The 27,645-nt window shown below is 41.1% G+C and overlaps 1 protein-coding gene across 1 annotated transcript in view; it reads right to left on the reverse strand.

The window, feature by feature from the left end:
- The window catches only part of cdh13 (cadherin 13, H-cadherin (heart)), a 292,151-nt gene that overhangs the window by 107,772 nt on the left and 156,734 nt on the right, over nt 1–27,645 (reverse strand). The window lies entirely within an intron of this gene.

The following is a 27,645-nucleotide window of genomic DNA, read 5'->3' on the forward strand; positions in this document are numbered from 1 at the left end:
GCCGCAGCTGAGCTGAAATAGGAGGCAATCCTTGACACACCCTTAACCCTCAATCTCTCCCTCCTGTCAGTGACGAGACTCTCACACAGATTCAGCGGGACACACTCGATCCACGCATACAGAAATGTGCACATGCAAATGCACGGACGAGCGCCTCGCGCACACACATACACACACACACACTTTAGGTTGTGTCACTTCTGAGTGGTGTTTTCCATTTGTCCATTGCGGGCAGATGTGTCTATAAACTGCATCTCCGTCCAGTGCTTCATGTTATCGCTGTCACCCGCTTTCAGGCAGCTCACCTCTGGTTAAAACATCACCGCCTGAATACCTCCTCCATTTGTTTAGGCTTTAAGTTTGACTCGCTCTCAGAGAGATACGTGACTGCATTCTGATGAGACGGTGTGCTTCCGATACAGATGGATACTTCTGAAATGTAGAACTAACTGATGAGTGTGTGTGTGTGTGAAATTTGAAGTAATTTTTTTTTTTAAAAAGGTGGGTTGACGCTTTTTTTTTTTCCAAACAGTATCAAAGTATTGTGAGTAGATTTGGTCATAAGTCTAAAATGACACAACTGATCAATCTAGATGATTTTTTTTTATCAGTATTCGAGTGGGCAATTAGTTTAAGAAAGTCCTGCCTGTGTTACCTTATATACATAAAGCTGATTCATTTGTGAAATAGTTAAGCCCACTGCAGTTTTATGTGGTTTCTGACAACAAACTCCTGGTAATTTCTTACTTGACCCACATACTTAACGAAACATCCTCCTAAGCACCAAATAACAGCACTGCGTTGCAGGGCTCATAAACATCGATCTCTTTTCATGCTTCTCTTTAATACCCGATAGTACTTTGCCACAGTGCATTAGTGCCGAACTATTCAAATAAGACACAAAAGGGCTACTGGAAAATATGCAAAGTCTACATTAAATAATAATGGCTTAGTTCCAACCGTTTTTAGTCCAGTTGAAGGCAATGAGGGGCAGAGAGGTGTGGGTTTTTATCCCCTTGGCATTTGCACTTCAAGGTGAACCACTAATGGTTAAGTAAACCAGTAATCCTTCCTCTGCAGAATAATTACACAGTCCCGTCTCCCCCATTACCTATACTCTGTTCCACTTCACACCTCGGAAGCCACACTGTCAGAGATGACTCAGTGAGCCTGCGCACAAACACACACCGTTTTGCACACAGACACACCAACCAGCAGCAAATTAGCGTTAAAATATGATGACTAAATTGATTATCTTGAACAGATCTCAATGAATTATGTTCTCATTCCGCTGGCTAACCAAGGACTCTCGAATGCAACGCAATCATATTACATGTTTTATGTGATATTGGAGTGGCCCTCTCGATCTTCACTGTCTTCATCAGATAACATAATTCCACTCGCAAATGAGCATCATGTAACCAATAAGCATTCAGTCAGTCCGGAATACAAGTATCAGCGTAAATCAGCTTACATGATAAACATCTAGCGTGCTGTAATGGGACAATGGGGCCGGGTATAACTTACACTGATGTCTGTTGTGTTTAATCATAACATGACATCGTGCAGGTGGCCTCGGCGAGGACTCATTGCCCTGTCCTCAGCTTCAGCCTCTGGCGGGAGCCGAGGTCCAATCAGTCTTAACTGCATTGGACGGTTATATGGTGGGATGGATGTGAATGCGCAGGACCGCCATTACCTCGCTATCACTTGGACCCATCAGCCGTGCTGCTGGATGACACCAGCTCAGACTGGATGAGAGAGAGAGTCTGCAGACACACTGTCAAGTTACCGTGTAATGCGTAGTACGTGTGCGGTGCTCATTCAACAGAAAGAGAAAGATAGAAAGAAACGGAGAGCAGGACTATGAGGTAAAAACATCACTGATTCACACAGAAAACGAAAGCGCACATAGAGACTATGTTGTGGATTGATTTCGTCACACGGGCTGGTGAGACACGGCGCTGTTGCCTCCAGCTCACTCCTATATCTTCCTCAAACACCAAGGGAAATCAGTGGGGGGGCGGCAGATCTGTGGGTGCCACCAGGGAACTGACACAGTGTGAAGAGCCAAGATGAAGCAAGAGAGCGCAGTTGATTTTTTTGGTGTTTTAAAGGATAAATGTGATGCTAGAATGTGTTTGAGTCTATGTGTGTGTGTGTTGTGTGTGTGCACACGCACCGTCTACGTGTCAGAGATCCACATGAGTTTGCGTGATTGTAATTTTATTTTAAATTATTCAGAATGTACGCTGGACGTTCAAAAAGCTGAAATGGGATTTCTATTAATCAGACTCGAATGGCTGAGAAAGAGTAAGAGCTGACCCACTCTATTCTCAGGTGTGAATGAGATCAAAGGGAGATCAAAGATGAATCCTCTTATCCAATACCGATACTGTTGAGATTGTACACGACTATGAATTACACGCATATAAGTAGCAGAACGCAGTGGTAGATGGAGACGGATGGAAACTTGAAATCTACAAAAGTAGACATTTGGTTAAGCTGCAACTGATTTCTCATGATTTTTTTGGGCCCTGAACGGTCACATTATATCTGTCCATATTTACTATGTAGTCAGGCTACAGACTCAGAGGTTCTGAGTAATGAAATGTAATATTAGGGGCTGATCACACAGAGAAGCGCCGCAACAAGCACGGCTGCTTCAAAAGCACGGCTGCTTCAAAAGCGCCCCTTGGCATAGCGAGAGGGGCAAAACAGCTGATGAGCTTGTTGAGCGAGGTTGAGTGTGAAACCAGGCGATAACATGTAAATTACGGGGAAAAAATGGATTCAATACTGACATCGAGCTCTTGGTGTTGCTCTGCTGTTGAATGAAGTGAAGGGGAGAAATAATATAGTTTATCGTAATTAAAAAAAACGCCAATATCATTGTCCGTTCCTGCCACAACTACCGGCATCGAAACAGGAAGTGGCCGCCTGATGGTGCGACTCCACGCCTGGCGCTACAAATGTGAGAATATTTGAACTTTTATGTGCGTCCACAAAACTGTCAATAGACTCAAATCAAACCAGACTCGACCGATCCTCTAAAAACAAGTGCGCAGTGGCTTTGAAATCTGAATGAAAGTCATTTTACAGGACTTCTCAGTTCCGCAGCACACTCAGACTAGGAATGCAAGAACTGTTTTATTTTTCACATGATTTAACCTTGCTTCTCTCCTCAGCGGCCTTCTGCTTTTACTTGTATTTCTTAAGGGACATAATAGTTACACCATTTAAAAAATGATACCGCCTAATGCGGTGGTTCCCAGCATTGGGGTCACGACACCAGAGGGTTGGTTATATGATGATTCATGAGGATTCATGCAACGAATGATTACAAAATAAAAGGATATTTCTGCTACAGAAATTATATTAATTTTCCTGACTTTTCTCTAATATTTCCTTTTTGTTAAGTACTTTTACCTCTACAAGTCTCTGAAGCTATTAAAAGGAAGCAATCAACTTTTCTCACAGCTGACATTTTGACTAAACAATACAAAATATGAAAACTGTCCTATTTTCACTTTCACTCAGAAATCACAAACAAGAAAACGACTTAAATTTTTGTTTCGTCCTTGCCGCCAACAAGACACTACTTCGCAGTGAGGAGGCGGGTTAGCGGTTAGCTGTCGCGCAAACCACAGCGCCGGGAGTCACAGCGGGCTGTGGCCAGCAGCAGCACTGGGTCTGTTACGGCTGCAGCAGAAAGTTAGATGATCCTGCGGGAAATCAGGGCAGTCCCCCGGGATCGAACCCCCGGTGCTGGGGTTTGCAATTGCTGAATTTGTGTTAATACAAGTCCACTCACTGAAGGTCGGTCTCCTGAAGCTGCCCCCACAAAAAAAAAGTTACTAGTTTCTGCTGCTTTTGGATTTAATCCAATAAACAAACTACCGAAACGTTCATGGACCGCACAGCCCCCGGTTAGTGGCAGAGTAAAAAAACACAAAATATGCCGACGCCAAAGAAAGTAGCAGGGTTATTTTTATCTGATCTCCAGGTTTCAACAGCTTGGTTGAATTTTGCATAAAAGAGAATAACTAAATGATGTTCGCTGGGACAGCAAACGCTTCAATGCACTTTTCATCACAATGCATTGTTGATGAAACAACTATTCAAGAGTAACAGTGACAGAGGCAGAATGGGCTTCTGAGATTTTCATTCTTCGCAAATCCATCTCTTTCCACTCACGTCTAAAAGGAGTCTCCTTGTTGCACGCAGCAGTCCTGTCTTTTAAGTAGTGAGGTGTATATTGGTGATGCAGCTTTTAGCAGCCGGGCTCTCTATGTGACTGAATGCCGCATTGTACTCGGCCTGTCTGCGCTGTTTGCCTGCCTATTGTAAGCACTACACCACTCTTCAGTGTTTTGAATCCCATTCGTCTGTTTGCCTCTGTGCCTTTTGTTAAACCTGTCATTTCAAAGAGATGATTCTAAAGACCTGTTTCTTTTTAGATCAAATCACGTCATGCTTGCACTGGCAGTGGCTGTTGTGTGTAATCTGCAGTAGCGCTCTTTAAACCTTTCCAAATGTAATTATTTTCATTTTTTCTTTCATTTTCTTTTACCTTTTACTTGTACGCACGGTTACACCAAACTACAAAGTGAATGTTTGATAGTTACTTGTACGCAGGCCTGCTCCACGCTTCCCTTGTAGCCTTTCCTGTCAGAAGACATTTCATTTCTCCAGCATGTTAAACTAAGTGTACACCAGTTTTATATATATATATATATATTATATTATATATATATTATATTAAGTGACTTTATATAAAGATAACGAACAAAATTGCTTGTTTCTCATTAATAAAACATGTTATTACTATAACCCTATTCTATGACTTCATTTAAATGTAAAGTTGTATGTGTATACAAATATAAAACTGCTAGTCTCTGGCACCATTTTTATTATATCCTGAAATAACACCTATCTTCAAAAACGTCCATCTACAGAAGCGCCTTTTCTGCGATTATTAATATTACAATGTCTTTTTTTCCCTGTTAAATGAACATAAATAGATTTTTTGACTTTATATTCCTTTTAAAAGCATGACCTTATATCAACCATGTCACACCGCCCTTTGGCTCTCTGGACTGGAGGCAGGACTTGTAAGTTCAACACAATAAATTACTGTGAACATCGTCTCATGCAAACACAACTGCTCAGATAAAATGATTCCTTTAAGTCAAAATGTTCACCAAAAGGTGATTCTTTGACAACCTTTACCCCGGGAATGTTATTCCAGTGCATTCTGGTTCATTTTCGGGCACAGTGTGTACATTTATTAACATCAGATCGATCTGCATCTTGATTCTTATTGTGATATTTCTCATTTCCAACACAAATAAGAATCTATATCTACAGCTCGGGGGTGAAGCAACCGTGGTTTTGAATGAAGTTTCACCATTCGGCTGGTTGTCTCCAAATAAATGAATTTAGATGCAACAGCGTTAACGGCCGAAGCTGAGAATGTGCGGAAGTGTTGTCGAGCTCTGCTGCACAGAAACTAAATTTGAGATAATGAGCAGCAGAGCTGACAGTCACATGAAGGGAGAGAAAAAAAACAGTCCGGCTCCCCTTTGCGGCCCCCTCCACAATGCAGTTTCCTCATTCTATCTTCTCAGCCCCTGTCTGCTCAGGCCACAGCTGGACCAGTGGCAAAATGAACAATTCATGCTCGATACGACACAATGTAATCCACAAAGGAATAACAATAAAATACGGGCATTCAGCATCTTATGAGGGAAACACTGTGTATTGAAGTTACGTACAATATCCATGAGAATCCTGATGCTATATGATGAATAGATAAATACATACATTTGTGCTAGTGGTTGTGCTTATGCACAGTTTACAAACAAGGATTGACAGAGGGACGGTTATTGCTTTCATCACAGCGTACCCATGACACATTTGCTCAGGAGAATATAAATAACTGGCTAATGAGAATATAAATAACGCAAAAGCTAATGAACAGAAGAACCCTGCAAAACATCTCTTCTATCTAAACAATGACAATCACAGCTGGGTAATGAAATCATCTTAACTTGATAATTGAAAAAAGTAATTGAATTGTATGAAGTCATTTGAAAGGGTGGGGGAAAAAAAGACTGGAAGTGGATCGCTCATGAGAAAACACTCAGAATAACATTTCCATTACAGATGTTTTTAAAGGAGCTTATACGGTTCATATGAATTCACTGGGCCATACACGGGACAATGCATTTATGCAATTTAAAGTCCAAAAAAGCAATTATTTCCCCAATAGTTCAACCTGGTTTAAACAAACAGCATGTTTCAGTTTTTCATCAGAATGCATTATGATTCACCACAATGGACCACTTGAAATGGTTCAAATCTAAAGTGCTTGAAACAGCCAAATGAAAGTCACTTCCTCACACTGGCTCCAACTCCTTCTATTCTGTCCATTGCATTTCAACCATCTGTGGTCTACACGCTACAGCACAATTAAGGTATAATCAGTGTAATGCATTTTTACTATGTGCTTCTTGTTTTCTTCATCAATCCAATCATCGGTCCATTCATTTTGATTTGGTTGGATCTCTCTCGGAACACTTATTCATGATTATGGGACATGTATTAATTGTAAATGGACTGTACTTGTATAGCGCTTTCCTACTCTTCCGACCACTCAATGCGCTTTTACACTACATGCCATCATTCACTCATTCACACCCATTCATACACTGATGGCACAGCTTGCGGGTGCAATTTGATGTTAAGTGTCTTGCCACACATCGACGTGGACTAGCGGAGCCGGGGACCGAACTGCCGATCCTCTGATTTAAGGACGACCATGCTCCACCACTGAGCCACAGCAATATGTGTTGAAAACAAACATGTACTGCATTTCTAGTGAGTTTGTAATGATTCATTCATCATTCATCAGACTATTTATTGTTGTAGCCCGCTAAGCACCGTCTACAGTGACAATGCTTTTCAGCAATTTAGTGCCAATCATACCCCCTGTGCGACAGATGAGGAAAACTGTGCCGAGACAAAAACAGAAGAACATGCAAACCCCAATAACAGAGGCAGCATGCCGTTTTAAATGAGAAAATAGCAAATATTATAATACATCATTCAGAACAATTAGATACAAATAATAAGCTTGTCTGTGTTCCTGTCTCTTTAATTTGTTCTCGGCCTATTTGTCTTTCTTTTTTTATCTCAGGCACCAATAACATGAGTGTAACTGCAAATACTACACAACTCTTGCATTCGGGATTTAAATCAAGGTTTTTTTTTTGCCTTCATAGCTAACTCTCCTGTATTTGCATAACCCTGCATGTCCCCTCCTCCCCCACTGGCATAATGAATGCTACAAGTCCCATTGTGGAGCCAAATGTCGGGCCCTGAGGCCGGCAGGCAGTCCACGGAGCATAATGACCGGCTGAAGCACAACTTCCCGTGACCCCCGAGAACAGCCCAGAGGAAGGGAGAGGAGAGAGAAGTCAACTAGATGTGAGAAGAAAACGGACGGAATTAAGACAAGAACTGAGCATCGAGATGGTGAGACAGAGGAGGCAGCCCTGTCTCCTGAAAATTACATTCCCATAAAACGATACTGCACTGTGTAGGACATTTCGACGGAAACGTAATTTGTCGTGGATTACGCTTGCTTCTGATTTATCACAAATGAGTTTCACAGACACATAACACAGAGCATTCTCTAAGGAGACGGCTGTCCCATGTGAACCAAGTAGTTTTGTTTTTTGTTTCAATTTCATCGTCCTTTTAAACCAAACCACGATGTTTTTTACTAAATATGACTAAGTAGTTCCATAGCTGTTTTTTTGTTTTTTTTGTTTGATAACCACGTCTTTGGAAGAGTAGTAGAGTTGAACTACCAAAGTAGGTATGGACAAGAAAGAGGCAGAAAGAAAAAAAGGAGAGAAATGTATAAAAAGAAGAAAAGGATGTATGAAGGATGTAAAAAGAAAGTGTGTAAGGCACAGTGGAGGATCAAGAAACTAAAAGATGGAGAGGGGAAGCGTGTGGTTGAGGGTTAATGAAATGTGATATTTTCAGAAAGTACCGAAGCGGTCGACTCAGCTGTGCACAGCACACAGTTGCAACAGTAATCAGCAAACTCAATAACAACCTAGGGTGTATTGATTAAGGAAAAACTTCAGCAGCCACACCACATGACGCCATCATTAAAGAAAATCTAATTACCCTGTGGCTGCGATGCCACCAGACATGTCCAAATGGTGCAAGCTTTCAACGTTGTGCCAAAGCGAGAAAAAAAAACAAGTCATTAATCCGAGGGGGGCGGGGAAGTGACGGAATATTGCATATGTTTTCTTAAGCGTAATTAATCATCTTGGTGCGTGCACAATTAGACAGCAGATCATGTCAGATCGTTCTCACGCTTATCCAGCTGAAGCTTCCTTAGAGGAATGTTGGATGGATTCACAAAGGCGATCTCCAGAGAGACTGACAGAGACTCTGGAGGAGCAGAGGGAGTCTCCTCTGGGACAGATACCATCTTTATTGCCAGGAGGTGGGTGGATAGTAAGAGCTGGGAATAGAGTGGGCGGTCATATCAAATAGTGGAATTTATTTACTGTTCATTTGAAGTGATTTCCTACTCATTTTCCCTTTCCTATAACTGCTTATCCAACCTGCACTGGCCGAGACATTCGCGTGCGCCCTATCTGCCTCTGTCTGTCTTCCTCGCCGTTTCACTCTTGGCTTTGATGGTTAGTTTCTGAGCCAAGGTTTAATCGTAAGGCGAGACTTCCATCTTCACTAGACTTTGGAATATGGACTAAAGGCTCAAGGCAACTCATTAAAATGCAGAACCCCGGGGAGCTATTTCAATGAGAGATCGCAACCTCTCACACATGATTTAATGCAGGAAGTACGCTAACTATTAAGAGACAGATTACACAAAAGAGCCACACAATGCATGGTTTTATGGAGATTATCAAAATTCAATGAGGTAGATTATTTCATACAAAGCCATAGGTTTCCTTTTATCAGCTTAACATCTAATAGCCAGTTGGTTCTAGTTAATAATCTGCAATTAATTGGAGCAATCATCAGTTAGTATTTTTTTCATTGAACCAAATACATTTGTACGGGTGGAAAATTAAAGGAAAAACCTGAACAAATAAATAAAGGAACAAAGTTGTTTCTATACAGGGCATGAGTGGTCACTGCATGGTTTGATGAGTATAGGAATAATTAGACGAACTAAACACAAGAATACGATTTTAGAGCGACATCTAAGACCTTATACTCCACCACCATCATGAACACACTATGAGGTGATATCAAGAACAGTGTTAATCTCTGCAGGAATAGTTTCAGAGACTTTGTCAAGGAGCAGTGCAGCTGTTCTGGAGGTTTTTCCTTTAACTTGTAACTCATCTGTACAGAACCCATTTTGCAATACTGCCATCTCTTGACATTAATGCCAGCATGCTGGGATGAAAATGTATTTCACAGGTAATGTGAAAGGAATTAGTGGAGGAAGTATGTTATAAGCTGCTAATTATAGGGAAGATGTTAATTCAAATGAATTAAAACAGTTAATTTGTAGAGTAATTTGTAGAGTAATCCTCTGTTAGCCTGCTAGTCAGATCAGTCAACCAGCTGTGTGCGATAATACTACGTTGTCTTATTCAAACAAAGAACATTCAGACAGACAAAGAAGAAGCAAATGTTCTGCAGTAATGATATTTATAGTTATTAATAAGGCAACCTGAGAAAACACATGCAGTTTAAGTTTTCCTTTGAAGATATTAATGTGGAGGCTTTTAATGTGAACTGCCTGCTGAATGATGAAAACCTCTCAAAAAAATTAAATTAGGTAATGGTTTAAGACTACACATAATGCACCAAGCAAATAAAATAGTGCGTTTGAAATAGATGGAATAAAATCAACCCACCTCTTCAGTTAGCAGACAGTTGTTGAACCGGAATTACACTTGAAATGATTCTGGACAGATTGATTTGTCACAATCCATTTCGCTAATTCAAAGCATTTTTTAGGAAAAAAAGACAGACAGAGAGTACACTGAAGCCGACACATTTTCTTTCAGAGTGGCAACTGTGTACAGTATGTAAATTAGACAGGGCTACCAATGAGTGACTGATGATGTCCCTCACAAGCACAGTCATGCAAAGTTGCATTGTAAGCGTGTGTGTGTGGGTATAAAGAACAGGTGTTAGTCTGATTGAGCGCTGAGCTGTGAGTGCAGCAGCCACTGGTCTGTAGCGATGAGAGGACACTGCTGGCTCACAGCTTCCAGGGGGACTGTAAGTGCAGCGAGTGGGAACATCTGCAGTAGAGCTCACCCTTCCCACAGTGAAACATCTGTGTCAAATCCCCACGCTTAAACATGCATCTGCACGCGTCCCGCCAGGCGTGAAGAAACACGGATAACAAAATATACATTATGCGCTCGCAATATGGGTCACACCCATAACATAACATGCGTAACATGTGGAGCTGCTATCTTTCACTTTTCATTTGCCCCTTTGTGTACTGCTTTGCTTCCCTAAACATCATACAGATATAATACAGGAAAGTTATCATGTTGAACGGGAAGATATAGCTGTAGATAAATTATATACTCATGTCATTGCGCATCTCCCCTGGAAATGTAGGATTAATAATAATGTTCCATGCAGTCTATCCCGAGGGGTGATAACCCTCTATATGATTCTCAAAATGGCCCTGTAACTCAGCTGGGAATGTGTGATTCACCAATCCATAATCTCTTAGCTCCCTCCACCATTGAGGTTCCAGCTAATGACTCCACTCACTAAATCAAGACAAAAGATACTTCCCTTTTAAAAGGACACTTCAATTAATTACCCCCGGAAAATCCCTCTAATTCTGTAATTCTGTACCAGGGGCTCAGTGAATAAAACTGAAAACCTATTAGTGGGCATTCATCTGATCTCACCCAGGAAAAAAAAGAGGCAATCAGTGCGGAGCAGCTAGCTACTGTACAGCGGAGCAGAGGGAACGAGGAGGAGAGGACGCAGGGCCTGGATTGAGTCTGATAGCACGTATAAAGCTACTGTAGAGGTGCAAGAGGCTTCTCGTTTGTTACATTACAAGTTGCTTCATTCTTTAGACTTCAATCTGCAGTGGAATCCTTTAGACCTGCACTGACCATTAGCCATGAGTTTTTTTCAAAGATAATGTTGATTTTGTACTAATACAGTAGAAATTCCCCTCCTGAATGGTCCGAGTTTCTTTTCACACTGAGGTTTAAGAGTGAAAATGACTACTGAGGTACCGTAACTTCAATTCCCTAACAGGTTATGAGCAAAAGACGAACGTTTAAAATGTACACCGCATTGTCTATTCATTGAGCAAACTGTTATTTACAATATTACTGTAAGTTAATATTGTAATATAAATAATGCTAACGCTGTCAAAGGGTGCACAGCAATGCTAGCTGGTGGCGCTGGCAGCTCTTTCAGGTGATTTGAGCTAAATGCTGATGTGACTGATGCTAACATGATCACAGTGGCAACGCTCTGCTGATGTTTGATGTTACCATGTTAACCACAGTGAGAAAGAGGGTGAAACAGATATGCATGGAGGGGCCAATGTTATCAGTGCAATCAGGTCCAATAGATAAAATACACGGAGAACAAGTGGAAGAAGCATGGATCTTATTGGTTTCCACGCAAAATGAACTCCTTGCTCGGGGTAACGATGTCGGATGTGATCGTGGAGTTGTGCTAATACACATATGACTCAGCAACTGATATGTATCTCAATGAAAACTCTCTTTAATACCATTGCCCTCAGTGATCTTAGCATGTATTCAAACTAGTAAACTTTACTAAAGCTTTCCACAGCCAGTAAGTATTCATTAAAAAGAGCACAAGCGCTCAAGGTCAGAAATACACAAGAAAACAAAGCTGCAACAAAACGTTCATCGTACACTGAGAAAAGTAAAATGATCAGCCTATTTGAATTACCAGTAAACTTTAAAAGACAGACACCTGATGAATGACTTGGTGAGAGTAGGACAAAGTCATGAATTAAGTGGCTGTTTGAGCAATATTTTGTTCCCCCATTGTTCTTGATTTATACGCCGTAGCAACACAATCAGTGACATCAAAACAATCACCACTTGATGAAGCACTTTGAGTGGAGTACATTACTCAGATTCTCACTCTCTGCAGTGTGCCGCGTGTCCTTGGATCTGTTTGTCGGCTTCATTCTTTCGAGCACTTACTGCAGCAGTTGCAGTTGCAGGCTAAAAGTAACAGATTGGCTCGTGCTCCACTGCTATTTGTTTGTCCTTGACTTCAAGGGTTATGATCATGACCATTCATAGCGTTCACTGCTGCTAGTGTACAGGACGTTGGAGGACCGCACTCTTGACAGTGACTGGAGGATGATATAGCAGCCCATTACAAATAAAATGCCTTTTAGGCTCTTGTCTGAAACGGTGAGCGTGCTTTGTAGAATCTGAAGCAAAAGCTATAGTGGGGACTAAACGTGAGATCAGAAAACACGTATGTGTCGTTTTATTTATTCTGGAGGACGTGTTGGAGCTCTATCTAAGTGTCTGACTTGGCGGCTGGCTGTGTGTAATATATAGCCGTACTAGCGATGTATGAACACTTTCATCTGATAGTGTAGGTGATGGCAATATGGCATTATCTTAGCCACAGAAGACAAGTCGGCCAGATAGAAACAGTGCTGTTGGTAGTTCATACTGTCCAGAGACTGTGTTATAGAGGGCTGCAGCGATGGTGTATGGTTCCCTCGACAACAGCCAATGGGATTTTGCCATTGTATTTTGGATTATTGCTATAAATAAGCTGTGTGGCCAACACCAGTTTATGATACTTACACGTTTTGTTCAGCAAGATAATCTTCACAAATGACCACTCTTAAGATTTTTGAAGCAACTGAAATGAACTGAACTGAATGTAACCACCAGAGGTAAAAAGCTGATAATAGGCTATAAATGAACATCACCACGGTCATATGACTTCAACGTCACCACAACCAAGCTTCCAACTTTTAAATTTGATTTTTCACACTTACATCTTCTACAAAAGCCTTCCCCCTTAGTGTGACATCTAGCGTAAATCTGTAAATTGGAAAGTTTGAGTTAGATAGTTTGCAAGAGTGCAAGTATGAACACAACAAGGCTGTGAAGGCAGACCAGTGAATAGATGAGTTTCTGTGTTTGGTGTGATGCCGTTTAATGTCTCTACAACCTCTGTAGTCTCATTTAGCCTCTTGTATTTACTGACATAATTTATGTCATAGAACAAACCACTTTAATCTCCTACGATTGTGTGAATCACCGATCTTAATTCTACCCAAATATAACCAAATCCTAACAAAAACAGATTGACTTCGAGCGGAGAGAACCAGAAGGGCAGAAATGCTAAGTCCTTTCCTGGTTTTAGGACTCATTCTGCAACCTTCCTATAAGAGACAGCTGATTAATCACTTTTAGTTTGCTCCATGCTAATGTATTCGGCAAATGTCTCTCTATTACACATACCGCACATTAGCAAAAGCCACCTCAAGTAAGAGTAAAACTATTGAGATATGGCGGAAATTTGACAGAATTTGCAAATTCTTGCAACACATAACACTACACTGACATAAGCATGGCTTTTGTGAAAAACAGTAGAGAGACAGAGTGGAACAGAGAGGAATGAGGAGATGTGAAAGGCAACATAATGACATTTATCCAAAGGGGGTTACAAGGTTGAATTCAATTTTCATAAGCTTTTTGTTCTTTCGGGATATTGTTTTGAAAAGAGAAGTTCAAAAAGCAACCAGAGGGCTTGAATTGCGGCAGATATCTTTCAGCCTGACCTTTTAACTTGTCAAAGACGTACCATATTGCTGTGATGGATGCTCTGATTTCTTCAAATGGAGGTATTGCTCACGGCTATAGAGTGATGTATGATGCGCAGTGCGTTATTTATCCTGGTGTGTCACAGAACAACAACACACTGAAAAAGGAGTCTTAGAAGTGTAAGGGACATGGTTGCATTCATTTCCATTTTAAACTATTTATTTAGTGCAGGGCACTCACACAACTTGGATTCCATCAACAATCAAAGACGAGGAATAGATAGTCTATTACCATCAAAGCACTGACTAACAATACATTGTGTCCACGCAGAGAAGAATACTCCATATCTGTGTGAAAGTGGACCTTTAAGGATATACTGTTCATATTCTTCAAGATGAAATATTTTGATACGGCAGTAAAACTAATCGAGCCAGTTTTATTCATCATTAATCACAAATGTGCCTAAATGGGCTTACAGCATAGTGTGATGTGACCTGGTTGCTCATGCTGCTGATCCTGCTCAGAATCAACATTCAACGCACAAGCTGATTGTACGCCACATTTCTCAATCCAAAGTATATCTGTCCAGTAAAAAAAAAAAGAGTGGAGAACTGAAATGAATGTGTGGATGGGGAACATATTTAACTATCTAGCAAGCCAAAACCACCAGGATATTTTTCTCAGGAGCTGGATGATCAAACCAGAGCCAGAGGTCAAGTGAATATAAAACTTGCAAGTCAACCCGTGACTCAATGCAGGGCTCCAGAGAGAAGTCTATGTTGCTGTGGTTTTGCTGCAGGCAGTTCATTAACACTTTAGCCTTGAGAACTTGACCTGGTACAGAACATCCAGCCCACTACCCCCAGAAATCACTTTGGAAATTCAACTTTTATAATTTTATGTTTCAGATTTTTGTAAAAAAAAAAAAAAATCATGGATTGAAAGTTTGTTGAATTATAACAGTAAGCCAGCAAGTAATGCTGGCAGGTAGCCAGCAGTTTTACATCCACACTGTTGACGCTGGATATCAATGTAATACAAATATTTTAAGAAGGAATAACTTTCACATTCACACAAACTACATACTGCCGTGATGCCCAATGTCTCTTTGTGCTGTCTGCGAACACGCTCAGTTGGATTCTGTTACCGCAGTAATGGCGGCTCTAAATCTACATTAAGTCTTTATCTAGCAACACATAAAGTAAAGGTGTTGAGGTAAGTGTGGTGTACTGTTGCCTAGGGAGTCCACATTTAAAACAGGAGACCAGAGTTCAGATCCTTTCAAGTAAATGTACAACTTCATGCCAGAGAATGTGTTCTTTTCCTGCAAATGTGTTAATTTCTTCCTCATTAATTTTCCTTTTTAATCTCAAAGAATATCCAAATTGTTTTTTTTCTTGTAAATTTTCGACATTAATCTTGTAAATTTAGATTTTTTTTCTCTGACTATTAGCCCACTCCCCCGGCTTCAAAATATATATATTTTGACCTACAATGGGCTTAATACGTCGTTGCAGATATCGGACACCGTTGGCAATGTAGGGTACAGGATTATCTTTCCACACTTGAGCCATGTGAACAGCTAACACACTGCTGAGGAGATTTTGCAGCAGAGGCAAGACACAACTGCCGCCTGGAGTTAAATAGCAGCGCTGTGGGAGAGTCACAGGGATGGTCGACGGGCTGGAGAGGCTCAGGCTGACAGTGATGGGTGATGGATGCTGCACGGCCACAGACCCCACAGAGATTGAGCTGGTATTTGTTGCAACAAATGGGATTGTGCACATGTTCTGTAATCCATGACTGGAACCGAGAAACAGGGGTCATTGTGTATTACACTGGACATCCCATTTTTGATCACAGTGGGGTCTTAGACACTGTCCTGCACACAACTGAAGGATAAACTGGTTAAAGACAAAGACGAATGCTTGACTGGGAGGTCAAATGTGGAGCAAGAAGTACCTTCATATAAACTATGCTGAATCAAACGCACAAGCCACATGTGTCTTTTTTAGCTCATTTCTAAAGTTCTATTTAATGTATCTCCATTTCTTTAAAACTATTGCTAGAATAGCGAAGAAAAAGGAACATGTTTTCTCTAATCTCCTGCCTTAGTTTGATATGCCACTTTCTCAAACAGCTTCACTGATGCAATACCAGGTAGGAGGGAGTCTGGTGTGCAGCGTAGTGCAACATAGACTGACAAACTTGACTCGGGCTGCTCTGTTTCTCTCAGTTTCCTTCCATGTCATTTCTAGCAAAAGTGGTGCACTACATTGACTTTAAATGGGAAATAAAGCATAGAACTTGCTCATCTTTATAATTCTCCTGTGATGTTTCCTTTCTTTCATTAAAAAAATGTGTTAACTTAAAATCTAATCACTGATAGCTCCCTTTCTGTATACAGAATGCGGTTTGCAATATTCACAAATTACTGCACCACTTCTTCTGCAGAATACATTTTATATTATTGCTTTTGAGGAACACTATGGACCTTTGTTTTTCTCTCCCAAAAGAAAATCTAAACAGCCTTTATAGGAGGCGGAGGCTGTACGATCTTCAGTGGCAGAGATAAGAGCCTGTTTTGATCATATAGATTTATATCTTAGAATTTCATCTCAGGACACCTGCTGTAGAAAAGTGAATGTTCCATCAAAGCCAGCTAACTCCAAAAACACAATAACCTGTTATGTGAAATGTGAAGATCCCGCACTGCCCTTTTTTTGATTTCACTTCTGATGCAACCAAAGGCAAGACCAAAGTGCAGAGTGGCCAGGACAGGCTCACATTCCCTTGGTCTCTAGCTGTGTTTGAGATATAAACTAGGCATTGATGTTGTGGTTCTGCGAGTGCATTCACAGTGTGTCTACTAAACACCAGCAGGGCAGTAATCACATTACAACTACAGGCATGTAAAACACTCAACCAGACTGGAACTCATGACTATTCAAGAACTGTTTTTCATTTGCTTCCCAGCATGCAATGTGGAAAAAGGATAAGTCAAGTTATACAATTTAGAATTTAACCCTAGTAATGGATTTCAGTTGTTTTCTTAAGGTTTCCAAATAAAAGTCTATCAAGTATATTCACGCAACCGTGGTTAGGGATGCACTGATCCCGATGCTACTATTGTGTATCGGGTTCGATACTGTGCTCATGTGCTCGTAAGACTAGTCCGATACAACCTCACCCGATACCAACGTGACATTAACCGCTCAACAGTTGAGCCAAATAAGCCGCCGAGCTGCAACAATAACCTGATGCACAAACAATTTAAGTCCTTCATTGTTTAACTGATGCACAGTTAAACAGTTAATTATTAACATCCCTCCCACAAACTATGCTCTGTTTGTATCAGGAATACATAAAGTAGAATTTCGAAATGCCAGCTACAGTATCATGTTGTTAATTTAATCAGAGGGAAAATAAAATGTGTTTTCAAAGTCACTGAAAGAACTGTCATGGTATTATTAAGCACTCATATCGGCAAGTACCCACATGAAAGTGCTTGAACTTGTTGTTTCAGCTTCCTGTCTTGAATAATCGACCTGGAGGAGGTATTAGTGAGACAATCTTGTGACATAAACATCCTTAGTCCAGTCAGCAGCCCAAGGTCAGCAGAGGGCCCGCCTCCTCTGGGCTGTAAGCCTTCACTGGCAGAAACAAATTGTTTGATAGGGGCTCCATTTAATCGCAGCCGCCACTGACGCGCGCATTACACTGATGCACACGCACGCCAACGAAGGACAGAAATCTCATTAAGATCAACGAGATTGCCGAGATAAAATGTCACTCAAAAATATATCAGCCATGGCGGACTGAATCTCTGGGTCCATCAAAAAGACAGCACAGCCACCTCAACCCATGAGCCGTCAGACGCTTTCGATTGTTCACATCCATGTCAACGAAAATAAAATAAATATACGAATATATTGGCAATGGGTGGACATATTCGGATTGTAGACGGTGGATAATTCATACCTCTGGCCAGAATGCAATACCACATGACAGAATAGACCTAATCTGAAATGCCATCATTGCCGTAATTTCATTACACTGTTCCTCTGGCTTTAGGTGAAAGTGAATGAGGTAATTCAGTGTAATCTACTTCTCTGAAAAGGCCAGTTTCCACTGGGATCAGTGGGACAGGGAGATTGTAGAGGCCTCTTGACATCACAGGTCAGAAAGAAGCCTACATGTTCATTCCTGCATACGGATATCAACAATCTCTTTCATGCAGTTTGTAAACTGTATCACTGCACAGCACTTAGTCACTAAGACGGCAAAGACTGCAAAGACTGGCACGCAGTAGATCAATTCATCAAACGTTGTGGGAATGTCAAAAAATGACTACTCTGCTTCAAATAGCCATCTGCCACATTCACAGTTGACTAAGATCATGGGCATACATGTGCAAATATGCTCAAACAAAAAGAGTGAAGTCAAAATAATAGAAGACCTTTGGAGCTATAGCTAAGCAACAGGGAAGCTGGCAAAATGAATGTGTGCTTGTGTGTGAAAGACAGCTGTTAATGCGTTAATTTCTCTGAAAGAAATGTAATACAAAACTAAAAAGACTGCCAAACTGCATTACATTCGAGTTTAAAGGTAGGTGACGCATACCGCTAATTGACATTCAACCTAATGTGACCCTACTGAGTAACAGATTTTAAAATAGTTATTTAATCAATTCACAGCTCTAAGCCTTCATCAAGTGTGTCGTCCCTTTGTCTACTTTCTGTAGGTGTGTTTGCAGACTGTAGATACCTGTGTGTGTGTGTGTGTGTGTGTGTGCTTCCTTCAACTTTCCTCTAGCAAATTTTGCTAGAGGTCTCTCGAAGTCATTTCTGTGTCAGCATTATAAATACTTGTGCACTATGTCAAGTCTCAAGTTGCTGACTTTCCTTTTCTTTCTCTGCACTATTCAGTTTCAGTTACAAGGCCTTGAGTGGAAAAGTAAAGATTACAGAGTTCAGCAGGAGGACACATCCTTTAGGACACAATTATGATGTGCTTACTAAGGAAGAAGGCAAAAGAGGTCGGCAGTTAGAGAGCCGACCTCTGTCATAATCATTATTATAACATGTTCATTGTTCCAGTTACTATTTTACAAGTAGATCCATTGTAGTTTTTCAAGAGCATTTTCATATGTAATATAATATTTAAATGTATGACGTATTGGAGGCACCACATGGCAAAATGTCCCCAAAACGTTTAAAATAACGCAAACAGTACAGAGGAAGATGACCAAGGGCAGCTGTCAAATTACACAGATTATCTAAAAATGAAGAAGGTAGATATGTACACTATTATAGAGCTTTTAACAGAAAGACAAGCTGCGCACAATACATTAAATTGTACATTACAGTACAGTAAATGTGACTAATTACTAACATTGAAATAAACCATAGACAAATGGACAGAAAAAATGAAGTCACCTGAAGAATACACAAAAACAGACAAGTCAGTCCAGTTAGACCTCATTGGTGAAATACTTTGTCACTGAGTATCAAATGCATTTAAACAGCTACTACAAGACAACAAGACTAAGAATATACTAAGGCACAGCAGTGCTTTGGGTTAAATGCTAATGCCAGCATGCTAACATGCGCACAATGACAATGCTAACATGCTGATGCAATGCATGTATAAGTCTTACAGAGTTGGCCGTCTTAGCTTAGCGTGCTATCATGCTAACGCTTGAAAAGTGAGAGGGGGTCTCCAAAGTCAGGAGGATTCATCCTCATGGGACCATGAATGTGACAACATTTCATGGCGATTCATCCAGCAGTTGTTGAGATATGTCAACTGGGACCAAAGTGCTGGACCGACCGCTCAACACAGACAGACTGACAGATCGACATTGCTGTGTTGACAGTCACGATGCCAGAAGGGTGGAGAAAAACTATTGTGCAGGCAAGAGGTTTTTCCCATGGATGTTAATATACATTTTGCTCACAGCAACTGTTCCAAAAGCAACCAAAACAAGCATATTTTACATTTGGGGAAATATGGTTTAAATGTTTTTGCAGTCAGATTGCACAGTCTATTATTTTCTGCATCAAATGCAAGTGTATTATTAAATATCACTTTATATCAAATATACAGTTGTTCCCAGCACCAGTAATTTATCATCCTTATTTTCCTATATTGCTTATCAAAATGCGGATGTATTGTTTTTTATAAGGACAACTTTGTTGTGAGAGCACATGGGTAGTACACATTCTGAATTAAAATGTCTGGATCCAGGATGATATGAAATGGGTTATTTGTTTTATTACAACCACTGTCAGATAAGAAATACTACAGAAAAGCAAGAAAAACAGTATCTATGATCTTTACCTGTCAATAATAATAAATAAAATATGCTGGGTTCACTGGAGTTGCCGTTTCAACCAATTACTGTCCAAATCTTCCGGGAATCGATTTAGATGCCGAAATTACTTCACTGTTCAAAACCATAAAAGCATTCATGGAGGCAATTAGACGGTCCTCTGTTGTGTGTCTAGAACATAAATACTGCACAGTCTTTCCTCATGGGACTAAACAAACCAGTGCATTTCTTGATAAATGAATGCAGAAAAAGGAATTTTTTATAAAGCTTCAGGGAAATATGACTCTGACAGCATTCTATTTTTATCAAGCGCTATATGTTTTATTTTCATCTCCAAACCATTTTTCAAGCTGTCAGAGAGAAAATAGAAATAAATGAAGAGAAGAAACGCACCCAAATCCATCTCGCCATCACTTCGCATGGCTACTCCCATCTCAAACCTCTCATCAATACAGTCATCCCTCTGCAGCAGTTACTGTGTGAGGAACACTTGTCTTTCACATTGTCCCATTCCTATTGATTTCTGGCCAGGTTTTCATTACTCAGTGATAAAATGTCATATGAAACACGAATCCCTCTGCCTAAAGGTGATGTACGCCATGTGCTATGATACTGAAGATTTGACAATTCCATTACGGTTCGGCATGTGTTTTGACAAGATTGGTGACCACATGATCAAAGCACACCGCAGCGATGACAGGTAATTCCTGACTGATGGATACATCTTTTTGCCCTACAGAGTTGATTACAGCAGAAAAATGCTCAGCAGGCCGCCGCCTTGTTCTCATGTGTGAACTTTGTCATCTCTGCTTGTCTGACAATCTCAGATCAATACTCTATCAAAGAGTGTTTAGCCTTCAGCTGATCTGTTGCTTCTCGGTGCGAAAGCCAAGAAACCGAGCGTTGGACTACAATGCCACCATCTAAAAACGAGACGGGCCTTTTGCAGAAGATGAGAGACGAAGCTGGAGGAGTCAAGAGGAGTTAAGAGGAGACACTCGGTGACCGCGTACAGTACAGCTCACACACACAGCGGGCGGCACTAGTATTAAGTGGGAGAGCCACAGACTGACAAGATACTGTCTCTTCAATGCCATTAGTATGCAGTGCCCAGAGCAGTGTTTTGATGAAATAATTGAAATGCCATACTGTTGAGAAAAAAGAAAAAGGATGAAGCTCTTTGTGAGGAAGTTGGTAAAACACTCCTACTTTAGTTTAAACACCAACATATCATTGCTTTGGTTCAGTCAGGGTGATTAATATATGTAATTATAAGCTTAATTGGAATACTAATACTGACATTTCTACATTCAATTAAAAGACAGAACTTTAAGTCCTAATTTACTTATACTTAGATATGTCAATACACTGTTCTTATATTTCCCATTTGCTAAGGCTTCAGTCTTGCAGTAATTATGAACAACATGGTGAAAGATGAGAAAGATAAGAGGATATCAAATTGAGATATGCGGTAATGATCGGGAGTGAGACTCCATTTTTACGACTTAGGCCATCTGGATATTCTATTAGTGAAACTGTTTGGAGCACTTACCTAGGATCAGTTTCAGTTTTGTGGGTATGGTGAATTAAATTATGGAGGATGCACTTTCTCATTGATATACTCTGCACTGTGAGGGTTGATAACATATCTGGTGACGTTAGACTAAATCTCTGGTCTAGGTGCAACAACAAGACTACGAGTCTGCGGTCATCCTCGCAATTCTGAGGAGGTAATTAACAGTGCGCAGCAATGCTTTGCTCTAATTGCTATCAGCTACACTTTAGCTGTATCCTCTTTCTTTGCCCATTTTTTTGGTATTAGCCAGGAGTTAGGCTGTGTTGTCATGAGTGTGATGAGCTTCACAACGGCTCTTCAGATACCTATTGGTGAAGTCACAGAGACTACTTTCATATTTCATACAATCTGTGGTCTGAACCAAAGTACTGAAATAACTGGACTGACCAGCCAACTGGAAAAAAAAACAAAAGGTGGGAATACTGTACAGAAAAGACTTATACCAACTTGATTTAACTCAGATTGATGAAGCCCATTGTAGCTTCATCTTAACCGGAGAGTGCATTTTCAAACTGAAAAAGCACTTTGGATTTTAGTCCATTAAATCATAGTTTTAATTTGTGTCCAAAAGAGATCTTGAAGGTCATTACAGTAGGAACAATTAAGCCGTGTTCACACCAAAAGCGTTTCACGCGTTTGACGCGGCGCGATTACATACAAAGTCTATGTACAGACGCGTTTGGGGCGTTTGGCGCGTTTGGGGCGTCGCGTTTGGCGCGTTTGGCGCGTTTGGCGCGGCGCGTTTGACGCGTCAAAACGCCGAAACGCCGAAACGCCCCAAACGCTGAAGTTGAAATATTTGAACTTCTGCGAAAAAATCGCGTGACGCTCCAGCGCGATAGCCAATCAGCGTTGAGTTGCTCTCTCCGTCATCAGTGAAGTCCTGCCGTTGCTAAATCAGAAAATAAATGCTGTAGCCGCTATGTTCACCCAGAGCTCTACGATACCTCATATCAGTAGAGACCGGACCAAACTATGTGTAGACATGTTTGTGTGTAAACCATATGGTACAAACAATGAATAGACGCTGCCGTATTTACGTCTATATGACGTTATCGTAATGTTAGCATAGCCTAGCACCGATCGATCCGAGCTTCATTGATAAAACAAGTACAAATCGGCATCATTACGTAGTTATTTCGGAGTCCCTTTTTGTCGGTTTATTGCCGTTAAATCACAGCCAAGTCAGTTTATAGTGTGTTCATACAGCTGTAGTAAACAGCCGACGTGTGGCTCGCTAGACACAGTGAGCTCGATGAAATCCACGGAGCTCCTCCGGACTATGTTATGAACCAGACATGACGGCGTTTAGTTCCCCGTGATATCTGGGACTTCCACAACACGTACTGAGCAGAAATATTGGCTATTTTTCTACGGTTGATGGCGGACAGTTGAACAGCTTTCAGGCCGATAAGCCACGCCCCCTTTTTGGCGCGACGCGCCGGACGCGAATGAACACAAATAGTCGCCGGCGATGCCGGCGTTGCGTTTGGCGCGTTTGGCGCGATTCGCGACGCGTGAAACGCTTTTGGTGTGAACGCACCTTTACAATGAGTAAAACTTGTTTATGTACATTGTTTATGGCATACAAACATTATAGACTTGAAAGAATGTGAGCCTATCCAGCACTTGCACTGAGTAAAGTGCTATAAACGGCTGCACTGCAACCAGCAAACTTTACATCTCATAATTCACTCTCTGCTCAGAAAAAATCTCCTCGGAAACCTTTTTCTATCAGAAAAGGCTATTAAAGAGACGATTTTTTAGGTGCTGGCTCCCGTTAGAGAAGTTCTACGATGGCAGGGATCAGTCTTGTGAAACAAAGAGGGGAGATAATATAAATTGGAGAACCTGGAGTGCTATGGGAGTTTCGGACGGGGCAACGGCTGTCTTTTCTCGTCAGGGAGGGGGAGAGGAAACTGGGCGATGGGGAGAGATTGGTTTGTCTGGTTGGACTCAGAGGGTTTTGAGAGTGTGTGTGTGTGTGTGTGTGTGCGTGTGTGTGAGTGAGACGAGCAGGTCCCTGCCGAACCGGAGAGAGGGACAGATAATCAAGCCAGAGTTGATGTGGGACTTTGTGTAGGGGCGAAGGAGAATAGAAACTCTTTAATAGATTAGCGGCACTCAAGTACTGGAACGGCCACCAGGGAAGCCACGAGTTGAGCCATTGTCACACCTTGAATTCCCAATCCCCTTTACACCTTCATACAACTATAGCTTCGGGGCTTCACATTCTGCTTTTGGACAAGTCTCTCTGAAATTAGGAATAAATTCTCATCTACACAACTCTCAGGCAGGACAAGGAGAAGAGAGAGGGAGGGAGGGAAATAAGAGTGACAGAAGGCTCAGAGAGAGAGAGAGATGGATGTTGATGCTGTTTAGCTTTGGAATGACGGAGGCAAGCACATAATGCCCGCAAGGGAGCAAAATAATTTACTCCAAACCACAGAAATGTATTCAAATAAAGTCCTATTCACATATATTCAGATCAAATCACTGTTGAAAATAAAGCCCATTTAGAATGCAATTTTTTCCTCTCAGTGGTGCAATGCATATTGCTCCCTATGGTAATTCAAAAGAAGATAGCTCAGTTAAGAAGGCTGAGGAAAATCAATGATGCCTTACTGGTGGAAAGAGACCAGATGCATATAGATGAGTGAGTTTCTCACGGGATTGGAGCTTGCATTTGTATCCACTGGCCATACACACTTAGATCACAGTAATACTGCAAAATATGTTTAGAATGCACATTTTTACACTTTCAATCACTTATCATTCAGCATACAATCTTTAAGTTGCAAATGTCACATGTATATCACCCTATCATGTTCAGTTTGGACCATGAGTCAGCAAATAATTAAAGGAAAATAAAAGATGACCTGGTGGGCTTATTGCTTTGCTAAACCAAATGGCATCATGTACACACACACACATCCATAAGAGAAAGCGGGCTGACTAATTTATCCTAACACAACAATATCCCAGAGTTAATTGGGAGGCAGCCTCAGATACCTTGGACATGTATTGTCCAGGCTTCCTCAGTCTGACAAGCTGATAATGAGGCATTGTTGGACAGCAGGTCACCTGGTGGGGGGTGAGACTGACTGTTCTCCCGCTAACAAAGGGGGAGAGAAAGAAGAAAAGGTAGAGCCAGAGACAATAATGGGACAAGCGGCCACCATCATGCTACAAATTACCTGCCAGTTTTGGTGTAATCTCTCAGCTGAGTCATTATCTATCTCCTGGATCAATCTGTGTCTTGCTTTCTCTCCACCCTCAAACTACTGTTGGCACCCCGCCGGCCCTCTGCCTCAACTTCTTCTACTGGCCTTTTCCAAATTCGCCAAAAAGGTACTACCAACGCTAGCAATCAGCTTTAGATGTGGTTCACCTATTGTTTTCAATGGCATGCTGGCACGGTCCTACCCGCAGCAGCAGAAGAGTATGCATGTGCTTTGAGAGGGACCGGGGACGAACAACCGGACAGCTTGATGGGTGCAGTATACTGACGAGGCTGTAACTGTATGCAGGGTAAAGGTTCAGGCAAGTGAAGAATGGTTTTGACGAATGGTTCCCAATAAGCAGTTCAGGAAACAATATGCGTTGCATAGGCCCCGTTTTCATGATGGCATATCGGGACATTTCTTTGTTGTTGCTTTTTTCGTTTTTTTGTGAAGATGACTGCGTGAGTGTGGGAGGAGCACTAGCGTCTGTGACAGTTCCAATCAACCGCATTCTATGTGTCAAGGATGACTGAGGTTTATTTTTGTGCCTCTGGACAGTTTTTGGCAAATGTTGGAATCCTGTTGTAACAACAGCAACAACAATAATGCTGGCTCTGTTCCAAATAAGCGTCCCGGTGAGCCATGCCAGTGAGCCAGCATGCACAATACCAAGACCCTGAAACTAGCTCATCTCAATGGAGCGGAGCCATCATTTACTCAATGCTATCAATGACTTGCTTTTCATTCTATGGCAAGTGAAAATATCTGCTGTAAAGAAGGCCTGTTGGAAACATTTACTATATCATGATATAAAACAGCATGTGATGTGATAGAGGTTTTATTCATTATGCCCACCCCTGAGATGTGTTTATCCAGCCTGGATGTGTGTGTGTGTGTGTTTGTGTGTGAGAGCAGAGAGCAGAGCAGAACAGCAGACCAGATCCATCCCTCTCTCCCTTCACAGCAGGAATTGGGGCCTTAATTACCTCTGATATAAACACAAATTAGTCTGGAACACAAACAGAGACTCGGCTATGAGGAATATCTTCATTTATACCCCATCATGTCCAATTACACAAGATATATCACCTATATGCTGGGTTTAACTAGTCTGCATGGAGTTGGCAGAGGAAAGATAAACATAAATTAACCAAAACACGACAGTAATTTTGAAGCGGCATACCATTCCATCGCTGAAATTTGGATCAAACGATTTTCTGTCAGCGACTCATTGACAATATGACTTTCACTGATGTTACTGTTGTGTTAATGTTGCCACAGTGACTCCCAAATGACTTTCAAAACAAATGAAAGTCTCTGCCCTCTGACAAAAAGTGTAAAACATGCATTGACACAGTCTATGGATGTAACATTGCCACGCCTACGCATGAGGAATGACTTCATCTTTTGATTAAGTATTACAATTAGATAGTAGTTCACACATCTTCACCTGCCATGAAGTGAAATGCTGAAATGCTTGTTATATAACAGCGCCTGTGATTTTGAATGTTTTTGCGCGTTTAGTATAACTAATAGTATACATTCCCTCCAAAAGCTCATATGTAATACCTGTGTATGAAAAATTAGGGAGCATAAATTCAACATAAAATGTTTTTCAATGAAAGTAAAGCACAGACCTCTGCCAAGGAGTTGTATTGAGTCTTAATAAACGCTGTTAATAAGATATGTTTGGTTGCAATTATAAAGTTTAACTGTAAAAGAAACAACATAAACTCAAGTGTAGGGGACATCAGATTACTGTTTACCATGTAAAAGCTATAATAACACTGGATTATTTACAATAATCCAAATATTAATGTTACAATTGTACTAATTTATTGTAAAGGAAACACCTGCAGGAATGACCAGCACAAACTACAATTGTATTGAGCATGGAAATAAGAAACTTATATGACATTAACTGTAAGTCTGGCACTGGAGTTCAAACCCAGGTTTGTTAGCCTGCACAGCACTGTGGTTAACTAAAGTAGACTCAGCACAAACGGCTCAGTGCTTCTCTTTGTCTGTTCTCTACTGAGTGCATTTTTCTAGTTTTCTAGTTTTCTACGACAATTAATGAGAACAGGCTCACGGAAAACTGAAATATTAAAGTATTGACACACAACAGATGCCAGCAGAAACAGCAACCACCCTGCTGAGGCAGCCCTCCCTTCCAGCTATGGTGGAAAACCACAGAAAGATGCAACAGACATTGAACAAGGCAGCAGCTGAGTTTATCCGTTTAGTTTTTTCTTGATCAGGTGGCAATATATGAAGTTGAGAAAAGTGGATTTCAAAACCTTGTGCAGCAGAGAGAAAAGGGAGAAAAGATTTCATGTATAATGAAATCCCAAAGCTGTGCACTGAGACCAGCGGTGTCATCAGGCACAACTCAACCGCCAGCCTTTCTTCGCTTGTAGCACTGACATCTGGACAAGCAGGGCAGATGATGCATACATGGCGGTCACAGTCCAGTTAAGAACAAAGTCCTGGGAAACACAGTCCTGGTGTTTAGGATGTTCAGCTTCATATTCAGATCATACATTAAGACGTGAAGCCCTGGAGGGGATGATGTCTGAGAAATGGCCGGGATAACCACTGACAACATCAAGGCATTTCAGAGCTTCACTGGGATACCGGGTTTTTGGCCACAACCTTCACCTGGCTCTTTCAACA

Source organism: Pholis gunnellus, assembly GCF_910591455.1.
Source record: "Pholis gunnellus genome assembly, chromosome: 7".
Taxonomy (NCBI): Eukaryota; Metazoa; Chordata; class Actinopteri; order Perciformes; family Pholidae; genus Pholis; species Pholis gunnellus.